Source organism: Octodon degus, unplaced genomic scaffold (genome assembly GCF_000260255.1).
Source record: "Octodon degus isolate 3935 unplaced genomic scaffold, OctDeg1.0 scaffold00145, whole genome shotgun sequence".
In the NCBI taxonomy this organism is placed as follows: Eukaryota; Metazoa; Chordata; class Mammalia; order Rodentia; family Octodontidae; genus Octodon; species Octodon degus.
In genome coordinates, this window is record NW_004524721.1 from 1,502,390 (window position 1) to 1,514,888 (window position 12,499).

The following is a 12,499-nucleotide window of genomic DNA, read 5'->3' on the forward strand; positions in this document are numbered from 1 at the left end:
GCATGTGGTGCTGGAGGATTGAACCGTGGTCCCTGATGCTTTGCCAAGCTTGTTCTAAGTAGGTGCCTTAGACCACTGAGCCATCTCTCCAGCCCCATGTCAGTTGGATTTTTTATTAGACTTCATATTTCATTGGCTGTTATTTAGTTATGGAGAGTTGTTATCTCTTCTTGATTCAGTTTTGGTAATTTGTACCTTTCTATGAATCTGTCCATTTCTTCCATTGTGTAAGAGTAAAGGCTATCAAAGTAGCTATTCACAATCTTCTGAATTTCCATTGGGTCTTTGGAAATTGTACCCTTTTCATTCGTTGTTGTTTGTATTTGAATTTTTTCTTTCCTCTTTTTCATAAGGTTAGCTAGGGGCTTATCAATTTTATTTAATCTTTCAAAGAACCAGCTTTTTGATTCATTAATTCTTCAAACTGTTCTCTTCATCTCAATTGAATTAATTTCTGCTCTAATCTTTATGATTTCTTCTCATCTTTGGGCTCTGTATTTGGTTTGATCTTCCTTTTCCAGATGTTGGATGTGCACCATTAGGGTGTTTATTTATTCCCATTCTGTATTCCTAATATGTGAGTTCATAGCTATAAATTTCCCTCAGAAAACTGCTTTTATTACATCCCATAAGTACCGATAAGTTGTGCTTAAATTTTCATTGAATTTTAGATATTGTTCAATTTCATGTTTAATTTCATCTGTGACTCTGGTTGCTGAGCATGCTGTTTTTAATTTCTAAGTACTTATGGGTTATTTCTCTTTTGTTCTCTTGTTTATTTCTAATTTCATTGTACTGTGTTCATATAATATGCATGGAATAATTTCTGTTTTCTTGCATATACTTAAGCATGACCTATGGACCAGTATGTGGTCTATTTTGGAAAATAATCCACATGCACCTGAAAAAATGTATATTCAGCTGTAATTGGGTGGAATACTCTGTTTATGTTCACTAAGTCCATTTATTCCATGCTCTGGTTCAGTTCTGCTAATTCTTTACTAATTTTTTTGTCTGCTTAACCTATCTTTTTGGGGATAAGGCGGTGTTAAGGTCTCCTGTTAAGATTGTGGTATTGCATGTTAGATTTTTTATGTCCATTAAAATTCGTCTTATATAGTTGGGTGTTCCTGTGTTTGGTGTGTATGCATTTATGGGTGTTACTTCCTGTTGAATTTTTCCCCTAACTAGTATATAGTGGCCTTCTTTATTTCGTTTGATGGTTCTTGGTTTGAAGTTGAGACTGTCTGAGATCAGACTTGCTACCCCTCCTTTTTTCTGAGGTTCTGGGACATGTACTATTGTATTCCATCCTTTGACTTTCAGCCTATTAATTTCTGAGTTAATTGTGTTCCTTGTATACAGCATATTTATGGATTGTGAAGTCTAATCCACTCTGCCAGTATAGCTCTTTGAATTGTTGAATTGAGTCCATTTACATTGAACATTAAATTGATATGATCGTATTGATTTATGATCAACATGTTATTTATCTGCTGTAGTTTACTCCTTTTTCTCTTCTGTTTATCTGTTTGCCCTATTTAATGTGTTCCTTCTGTTCTCATTCTTGGAGTTCTGATCATTTTGGTCTCTAGAACATCTGTGTAGGGTTGCCTTTGTCACCATAATATTCTTTAGTTGTTCTTTGTCATGAAAGTATTTTACTTCTCCATCACATCTGAAAGAGAGTTTTGCAGTGTATAGTAGTCTGGGCTGAAATTTGTTTTCATAGAAGATTTGAAGTATTCTGTTCCATGCTCTTTTTGCCTTCATGGTTTCTGAAGAGAAATCTGCCAATATTCTAGTGGGTTTTCCTTTAAATGTGATCTTTTTCTTTTCTCTAGCAACTTTCAGTATATTGTTCTTGTGCTGGATTTCTGACATCTTGACTATTATATGTCTCAGTGTGTTTTTAATCGGGTTGAAGATATTTGGAATTCTATATGCTTTGGTTAACTGAAATTCAGATTGTTTTTTCATATTTGGGAAGTTTTCTGCTAATATTCCTGCCCGTATTCTTTTTTATATCAATTGTATTGACTCCTTCTTTCTCATTGATTCCTATTAGTCTCACTTTATTCATCTTTGCATCGTCTTGCAGGTGATGGATTGTTTTTTCCTGCATCCTAATTTTTTTTAAGAGATCTTTTTTTACCTTTTCACTAGCTGTGACAGTTTCTTCAAGATCTGAAATTCTATCTTCCCTTTCTCCAAATGGTTTTGCAAGCTTGTGATTGAAATTTTAAGTTCCTCTCTATGTTTTTGACTGTACTTCATGCTATCTATTGCTTTGCTGTACTGCTCAATCAAGGAATCTGTTGCTTTTTTAATCTCCTCTTTTTTTTTAACAGTGTCTCCTTGAGAAGCGGTCATTAATTCTTTTATGTCAGAGATTATTTCTGTTCTGATTTCCTCTTTATGTTTCTACACTTGATTCTTTACTTCAAATGGTATTAATACAGAGATTTCTTTTTTTCCCCAGAGATTTATTTTGATCTGAGTTTCTCTCTACTTTTCTACTATTGTCTCTTTTCTTCCAACACTAGGATTTCTTTTTTTTTTAATTTCAGGAATCATTTCTGATTTGATTTCCTCTATACTCTTATGCTGTTGTTTCTTTACTTCAGAAGCTATTAATTCATACATCTCAGCTGAGCTATTGTCCTCTGCACTTGTTCTGGGTGTGTTCATGGACTGAGATTGCATTTTGCTCCTTCTCTTTGTTATTTCATATAGCACTGACCTCTGACCTTTGGTGAAGCGCTTTGGTGCAGTTATAACCTTAGCACTTACTGAAATTTGGGTGCAGACCTATTAATTTTCAGTTTATCCAGTTGTGCCTGGTTTGGGTCTAACTCTTGTGCTCAGCTCCTTCCTGATGCAGCCCTTTGAAGAAAACCTGTTGTTCCCCTCTGGCACAACAGTGAACCCCTTTTGCCCCTCTGTTGTGTCTCTGTCCCAGGGGGTACAGGTGAGTGCTGAATCTCTCCCACACATTCACAAATCTTGGGCTTGTGTTGGGTCTGAGGGATCTCAAATGCACGGCAGAAGTTCTGACTCACAGGGAGGGCTTGGTGGGGCAGCTCGGGAGTGTTCTCAAGGTTGCGGCAGAGGGTCTCACTCACCCGAGGATCCTGGTTCTTTGTCCGCGGAGTTCCTGCCGGCCAATTCTCTCTATTGCTTATTTCATCTCAGTTGCATTAACTTCTGCTCCAATCTTTAAAATTTCCTCCCTTCTTTGGGTTTTGAGCTTGATTTGCTCTTCTTATTTCTAGAAGCTTGAGGTCCAGCATTATGGTATTTTTTTGCTCCCATTCTGTTATCTTAATGTGTGAGTTCACTGCTATAAATTTCCCTCTAGGAATTGCTTGCTTTACATTCCACAAATTCCAATAAGTTATGCTTCAATTTTTGTTGAATTTTGGATACTGTTTAATATCTTATTTAAATTCACTTGTAGCATATTGGTTGCTGAGGAGGATTTTTAAAATTTCCTTGTGTCTATGGGGTTTTTGTGGTTTCTTTTGTTATTTATTTCCAGTTTCATTGCACTGTGGTCAGATGATATGTATGGGATTTTTTGTTTTCTTGCAAATAATGAAGTATGATACATGGACTAGTATGTGGTCTATTTTAGAAAACAATCTACGTGTAACTGAAAAGAATATGTTTTAAATGTGATTGGGTGGAGCACTCTGTATATATCCGCTAAGTCCATCTGTTCAAAGGACTGGTTCAGTTCTACTAAAGTTTTGCTAATTTTTCTCCACTTGATCTATCTATTTGTGATAAAGGAGTATTAAATTCTCTTGTTAAGATTCTATTCGTGTGTATTAGAATTTCATATACTTTAAGTTTTACCTTATATTATTGGGTGCTCCGGTGTTTGGTGCATACATATGTTACTTCTTCCTCTTGTATTTTCCCCTCGCCAGTATGTAGTAGCCTTCTTTGATTAGTTTGATCATTTTGGATTGAATTTGAGATTGCGATTAGGATTGCTAATCCTACCCCTGCTCTTTTCTAACGTTTTGAGGCATGTACTATTATTTTCCATTGTTTGACTTTAAGCCTATGAAATTCTTTATGAGTTAAGTGTGTTTCTTCTATATAGGATATTGTTGGATTTTGCTTCCTAATAAACGATGCTGGTATAATTTCTTTTAATTGGTGAATTGAGTCAATTTACGTTGATGGTTATAACCAAGATGCATTGACATGTTTATATGTTATCTTGCTGCTTCTGGTTATTTTTCTTTCTCCTGTGTTTAATTGTTTGCCTTATTTGGTGTGTTCTTTGCATTCTCTTTTTTTTTTCATAATTTTATTGAAAAAAAAGAGCAATGAGACACTTTCAAATCAAATTGGTAGCAGAGTTTCAATGATCAACACATTGCATACATTCTTCCCAGTGGTTAATTGCTATACAAGATGTGGACATGATAACCTGTTTACAAACACCATTAGAAAAATCCTTCTATTCAGTAAGAAAATGTAACTATATATCTATCCTAACCACTTTGAATACACAGATAAAATGGACATTAATCTGAATCCTCCTTTTTTGTTAAATTCCATTATTTGAATATTTTAGGTGTGTAAAGTCAGCAAAATATTCTAAAAAATGTCCAGTAGCCCATAATAGTATTGGGTCTTCTGCTTGACGGGCAGTGTCAGAAATTGTTGACCTGAGTCCCCTAGAGCTCAACATAACAGCATGGCTTTACCTCTTATATTTCATTTTTATACTTTTCTGCTGGATGGTTAAGACCAAGGTAAAGCAGGACCTATGCAACAAGAGTTGTAGCTTTTGAGTCTGATAAGTTCAGTGAAATGCCTCAGGATTTATCCTGAGATCCTGTAATTCAGATTGCAGAAACTTTGTCAGTATCAGCCATGTGGATGTTACAGCCATTGCTTAGCCAATGAGCACTCTGTGAAAGACTGAGAGAATGTTTCCTCTCCATATGACTCTCCTTAGGCACACTCTACATCACTGATCACTTTGCTCTTTGGCCCCATAATCTCCTTGATCAGAAAATTTGGGACACTGCCAAGGTACATGATGTAACACTACAAGTTCTCATATGTCCTGAGATTTAATTGACTTTGGAAGGCTAGGGCCAAAAAGTTGGCTTTCCTTGCTGCCCTCCATTTTCTCTAAATTTGGTCTGCAAGCTTAGGTTGTTAACCATCCAGAAGACAAGCTTATTGTTATACAACTTAGCTTGTTAAGCTTAACCACATTATCTATCTGACTATCAAACACCTTAGGCATATCATGGAACAGGTATTTTTCAACAAGTATTGAGATGTGGAACTTTAAGTCCCTAGAGAATATGATAAAAAATGAAAAATCAGAATATATTTTAAAAATAGGCATAAAGAATTATATACTTTTTATGTTTATTGATAAGTCCAAAAAACTAACCATATACAACCTTGAAGCAGGAGAGTCCCTCAATACTCCTTGTTCTGTCTCTTGCATTCATTCATCACCCCCTTCTTTTTGAGCAACCATCTACCCAAGATACAGCATAGCAGCAACTGGCATGTCATGACAAGCAGCCCGTATTCAGAAGACCAGAATGACAATCACTCCAAAAATGAAACTACTATTACAGATGACCATCTGCAATGCAGTTGCTTAGTCCACAGTATCAGTATATATAGCTAGTCAGGGTGAGAATCTTTCCAATTATCTTCTAGACTCAAAAATCTGGACTTTCTCAGGATCATTGCCTTGCCCATCTTCTACAAATAACTGTATGGCTTGACATTGTCATGTTTCCTAGCTCTTCTCCTTTACCTCTCTTGATTAGTTCTCAAGAACCTACTTTCATTTTACTTGTATTATACATTTCCATTTGTATTTCTTCTTTTGAATTCTTATACTAGGGAAACTATATGATATTTACACATGTGTTTCTGGTTTATTTCTCTTATGAGTATATGTTCAAGTGGCATCCACTTCAATATAAAGGTTTTGAGTTCATCATTCTTAATAACTGAATAATATTCCATGGTTAAAAATACCACATCTTTTTCAACTATTCCTCAGGTGATGGGCATCTTGGTTGTTTCTAAGATTTAACTATCACAAATTGTGCTGCTATAAACATAGGCACACATATATCCTTATGATAAGATGTTTTCAGATCCTCTGAGAAAATTCCCAGTAGAGGAATGGCTGGTTTAAATGGGATTTCCAGACCAAATTTTCTAAGGAGTCTCCACGTGGATTTACATAACGACTGTACCAGTCTACATTCTCACCAGCAGTGGAGAAGGGTTCCTTTTTCCCCACAGCCTCTCCAACATTTGTTGTTGGGTGATTTCTTTATGATAGCCACTCTTTCTGGGGTGAGATGATATTTCAATGTTCTTTAATTTGGATTTCTCGGATGGCTAGTGATGTGGAGCATTTTTTCATATATTTATTCGCTTTTTAATTTCATCCTTTCAGAAGTGTCTTCATCTCAGATGCCCATTTTTGAATTCAGTCTTTAAATTTTGGGACACTAGTTTTTAAGGGTTCTTTGTAATTTGTAGAGAGCAGACCTTTGTCTGAGTACTTATTTGTCATGATCTTTTTCCAAATTTCTTGGTTGCCTTTTCACTTTGTTGGGAATTTCTTTTGACCTGAAAAAAACTCAGTAAGAACAGGTCCCAGTTGTTAACTCTTTCAACTGTTTCCCTTGCGATTTGATATCTGTTCATGAAGTCGTTTCCTATCCCTATTTCTTCAGGAGTTCCTCCTACTTTCTCTTCCAGGAAATTTAGTGTCTCTTCTTTAATGTTTAGATCTTTAATCCATTTTGACTTTAGTTTAGTGCATGGTGATAGACCTGAGTCAAGTTGTACTTTTGAGCATGTGGAGAGCCAGTTTTCCTACTACCATTTGATAAAGAAGCTTTCTTTCATCCAGTGAGTATGTTCTGCCCCATTGTCAAAGATAAGTTGGCTGAGTGTGTTCGTAGGGGATTCAGCATATTCTAATCTATTCCATTGATCCTCAGGTCTATTTTTTTGCCAGTACCATGCTGATTTTACCACCGTAGCATTTTAGTATAATTTCAAGTCAGGAATTGTAATGCCTGCTGGCTTGTCTTTATTGCCCAGGATTGCCTTTGCTATTCTAGGTCTATTATGGTTCCAGATATATTTTAGGAATGATTTCTCTAGGTCTGTGAGGTATGTTGGTGGTAGTGTGATAGAGATTGCATTAAATTTGCACAGCAATTATGGTAGTAATGCCATGTTCACAATGTTGTTACTTCCTATCCAGGAACATGGAACATTTTTCCTTTTTCTGAAATCCTCTAAAATCACTTTTTTCAGAGCACTGTAATTTTCCTTGAAAATATATTTGACTTCTATTTTTACATGAATTCCAAGGTATTACATTTTCTTCAATGCTATTGTAAAATGTATTCTTTCTATAATTTCCCTCAGTGTATTTGTTGTCTATGTAGAGAAATGCTACTGACTTTTGGGTATTCACTTTATAACCTGCTATGCTACTGAATTTCTCTATTAATTCTAGTTGCTTTTTTCTGGAGTTTTTTGCGTCTTGCAAGTAAAGTATCATGTCATCTGCAGATAAAGATAATTTAAATTCTTCTTTACATATTCTTATTCCTTTTATTTCTTTCTCTTCTCTAATGGCTCTAGCTAATGATTCAAGAACTATATTGAGTATTAGTGGTGAGAGAGAACATCCTTGTCTTGTAGCAGATCTAAGAGTAAAAGATTTCAGTTTTTCCCCACTTAGGATTATGTTAGCCATTGCGTTTTCATAAATGGCTTTTACCAGATCAAAGTAGAGGCCATCTATTCCAATTTTCTGTAGGACTTTGAACATAAATAAGTGTTGGACTTTGTCAAAAGTCTTTTCTGCATCAATGGAGATGATCATGTGGTTTTTAGCTTTCACTCTATTGATATAGTCTGTTACATTTATACATTTTCAAGTATTTGACCATTCTTGCATCCCTGGGTGGAATCCTATCTGGTCATGTTGTATGATCTTCTTGATGATTTGCTGTGTTCTATTTGCTAAGATTTTATAGAAGATTTTGGCATCCATGTTCATGAGTGAGATCGGCCTGTGGTTCTCTTTCTTAGTTGTGTCTTTTCCTGGTTTTTGGTATCAGTGTAATACTTGCCTCCAGCAATGACTTTGGAAGGATTGCTTCCTTTTCAATTTCAAGGAAGAGTTTGAGGAGTATAGGGAATACATCTTCTGTTATTTCTTATACAATTCAGCTGTGAATCCATCCAGACATGGACTTTACTTTTTCAGTAGGTTTTTAATTATCTCTCATACTTCACTGACTGTTATTGGGCTATTGAGAGGGGTTATATCTTGCTGATTCAGTTGTGGTAATTTGTACCTTTCTATGAATCTGTCCATTTCTTCTTTGTCTTCTATTCTGTGACTGTAATGATTCTCAAAGTAGCTATTGATAATCTTCTGAATTTCCACTGGGTCTGTGGTAAGTACACACTTTTCATTCCTTATTGCTTGTATTTGAATTTTTTCTGTCCTCTTTCTGATGAGGTTAGGTAGGGGATTATCAATGTTATTTAATATTTCAAAGAACCAGATTTTTGCTTTTTTAATTCTTTGAATTGTTTCTTCTTCTCTATTGAATTTATTTCTGCTCTAATCTTTATGATTACTTCCCGTCTTTGGGTTCTGGGTTTGGTTTGCTCTTCCTTTTCTGGTTGTTGATGGTGCAGGATTAAGGTATTTATTTGTTCTCATTCTGTTTTCCTAATGTGTGAGTTCACAGATATGAATTTCTCTCTGAGAACTGCTTTCATCGTATCCCATATGTTACGATAATTTGTGCTTGAATTTTCATTGAATTTCAGATATTGTTGAATTTATTGTTTAGTTTCATATGTAATTCATTGGTTGCTGAGTAGGGTGTCATTTATTTTCCATGTATTTAGGTTTTTTTCTGGTTTCTTTTGTCATTTATTTCCAGTTTCATTGCACTGTAGTCAGATATTGTGCATCGGATGATTTCTGTTTTCTTACATATACTTAAGCATGACCTATGGACCAGTATGTGGCCTATTTCAGAAAATGACCCATGTGCAGCTGAGAAAAATGTGTATTCAGCTGTGTTTGGGTGGAACACTCTGTATAAGTCCATCAAGTCCATTTGTTTCAAACTCTGGTTCAGTTCTGTTATTTCTTTGCTAAGTTTTTGTCTGGTTTACCTATCTTTTGGAGATAAGGTTGTGTTAAGGTCTCCTGTTAAAATCGTGGTATTGGATATGAGATTTTTCAGGTCCATTAAGATTTGCTTTATATAGTTGGGTGCTTCTGTGTTTGGTGCATACATATTTATGAGTGTTACCTCTTCCTTTAGAATTTTTTCCCTAACCAGTATATAGTGGCCTTGTTTATTTTGCTTGATCATTGTTGGTTTGAAGTTGAAACACTGAAAATAAGATTGCTACCCCTGCTTTTTTTCTGGACTCCTGGGGCATGTAATATTGTGTTCCATCCCTTGACTTTCAGCCTATGAATGTCTTATGAGTTACCTATGTTTCTTATGTACAGCATATTGTTGGATTTTGTTTCCTAATCCACTGTGCCTGCCAGTCTATTTCTCTTAATTGGTGAATTGAGTCCATTTACTTTAATGGTTAGAATTGAGGTGTATTGACTTATGATTCGTATGTTATTTACCTTTGTCGTTTACTGCTTTTTCTCCTGTGTTTAATTGCTTGCCCTATTTAATTGGTTGCTTCTGATCTCATTCGTGGATCTCTAATCATTTTGGTCCCTCTCTAGATAATCTTTCAGTAGCCTGTGTAGGTTTGGCTTTTTTATCATGAAATTCTTTAGCTGTTCTCTGTCATGAAAGTATTACAGTTCTCCATCAAACTTGAAAGAGAGTTTTGCAGGGTATAGTAGTCTGGGATGGAATTTGTTTTCATAGAAGACTTGAAGTACTCTGCTCCATGCTCTTCTTGCCTTCATGGCTTGTGAAGAGAAGTAGGCCGTAATTCTGATAGGTTTTCCTTTGAATGTGATCTGCTTCTTTTCTCTAAAGGTTTTCAGTATGTTATTCTTGTTCTGAACTTTTCCATCTTGACTATAATATGTCTTGGTGTGTTTTTCATTGGGTTAAAGTTACTTGGTGTTCTTTAGATTTTGGTTATCTGAATGTCAGATTGTTTCGTCCTATTTGGGAAGTTTTCTGCTATTACTTCAGCCATCTTTTTTAAATGACATTTGTATTGACTCCTTCTTTCTCATTGATACCTATTATTCTCACATTGCTCATCTCTGCATCTTCTTGCAGGTGATGGATTATTATTTCTTGCATCCTAGTTGTTTTATGAGATTTTTTTCTTACTTTTTCAATAGCTGCACCAGCGTCACCAAGATCTGAAACTCTATCTTCCCTTTCACTTAAATTGGTTTGCAAGCTTCTGATTGAGATTTATTTTCCTCTATTTCTCTTTGACTCTGCTTCATGTGATCTATTTCTCTCATGTATTGCTCATTCAAGAAATCCATCATTGTCCTAATCTCCTCTATTTTTTTATCAGTATCTTCTTTAGAAGCAGTTATAAATTCTTTTACTGCAGTGTTTTTTTTGTTTTTGTTTTTGTTTTTTTTTAATTCAGATTGGGTTTCCTCCCTATGTTTCTGTAGTTGATTCTTTACTTCAAATGCTTTTTTTATTTCAGAAGAATTCAGCTGAGCTCCTCTATAACTTTCTGCTCTTGCTTATTTAGTATCAACACTAATAATGCGTACATTTGAGCTGAGCTAATAGAAAAGAATTCCACTCTGAGATCCTCTATGACTTTCTGCTGTTGCTTATTTACTATTGACGCTATTAACTCATACATTTGAGCCAAGCTAGTGTCCTCTGCACTTGTTCTGGTTGTGCTTTGGGTTTCCTCCATATGTTTCTGCATTTGATTCTTTACTGCAGATGTTATTCATTCAGGGTTTTCCTTTTTTATTTTCAATCTGAGTTCCTCTATACCTTTCTGCAGCTGTTTCTTTATTTCAGACGCTGTTGATTCTTTGGTTTCAGCTGTGTCATCCTCAATTTTTTCTGTGTTAGTGTCCTCTGCACTTGTTATGGGTCAGATTGGGTTCTGAGATTGCATTTTGTTCCTTCCCATTGTCATTTTGTGTAGCACTGTCTTCTGACCTTTATTGTAGATCTTTGTTGCAGTTATAACCTTAGCACCTACTGAAGTTCTGGTGCAGAGATACAAAATGTGGATTTATCCAGATGTGCCCTGCTTGGGTCTGGCTGTTGTGCTCAGTTCTTTCCTGTTGCTGCCTTTGGGGGTGAACCTGTTGTGCCCCTCTGGCAAAATGTTCTGTTTCTGTCCCCTACATTCTCTACAGGTATTGCAGTTGCAGGGTTTCACCCAGGCCTGTATGCCAGGCCTTAGCTGAATATGGAGGGGACAAGTTGAAGTAGTTGGGAGATACAGCTCTCCTACACACTTACTGGGACTGGGCTTGGACTGGATCTGGGGTTTCCCGTAATGCGTCAAAATTCCTACTCGGTGGGTGGGATGAGGGTACTTCAGAGTCATGGGGGTCGTCCCAAGGGGGTGGAAGAGGGTCTTACACACGCTGCGCCTAGGCTGGGACCAGTAGGTCCTGCTGGTGCAGGGTAGCTGGAAGGTCTCCCACACACTCACCAGGCCTGGGCTAGGACTGTGTCTGCCATTCACTTTTTTTGAGTTTCGTCATTTTGATCCCTCTCTATAATATCGGGTACTAATTTTTGCAGTGTTGGCTTTGCCATCATGAAATTCTTTAGTGCTCTTTGCCATGAAAGTGTTTCATTTCTCCGTTAAATTTGAAAGAGAGTCTTGCAGGCTATAGCAATCTGGGTTGTAATTTGTTTTATTGCAAGACTTGTAGTACCTTGCTCCATGCGTTTGTTGGCTTGATGTTTTATGAAGAGAAATATGCTGTTATTCTGATGGGTTTTCTTTAAATGTGAATTGTTTCTTTTTTCTAGGGGATTTTAGTATACTGTTCTTGTGCTGAATTTCTTGGATCATCATTATTTTATGTCTGGGTGTGTCTTAATTGGGTTGAGGTTATTTGGATGTCTACATGCTTTGCTTACCTGAATATCAGATTGTTTCCCCATAGTGTGGAAGTTTTCTGCTATTACGTTTCCCCATATTCTGCTTAAACTATTTGTGTCTTATGTTTTCATCTTTGCATTTTCTTGCAGATTTTGAATTATTTTTTCATGCATCCTAGATTTTTGTTTATTCGTTTGTTTGTTTTTGAGGAACCGGGGGATTTAACTCAGGTCCTTGCACTTGCCAGTGCAGCTCTTATTCTACTGAGCCATCTCCCCACCCCACTCCCTCCTAGTTTTTAAAAGAGATATTTTCTTACGTTTTCACTAGCTGCAATGGTGTCTTCAAGGTCTGAAAGTCTGTTTTCACTTTCATTCAATTGTTTTTGCCAGCTTGTGAT

The 12,499-nt window shown here is 36.1% G+C and overlaps 1 pseudogene; it reads right to left on the bottom strand.

Moving 5' to 3' along the window:
- The window catches only part of LOC101591187, a 17,626-nt pseudogene extending 6,034 nt beyond the window's left edge, over nucleotides 1–11,592 (bottom strand).
- Between the last annotated feature and the right edge of the window lie 907 nt (nucleotides 11,593–12,499).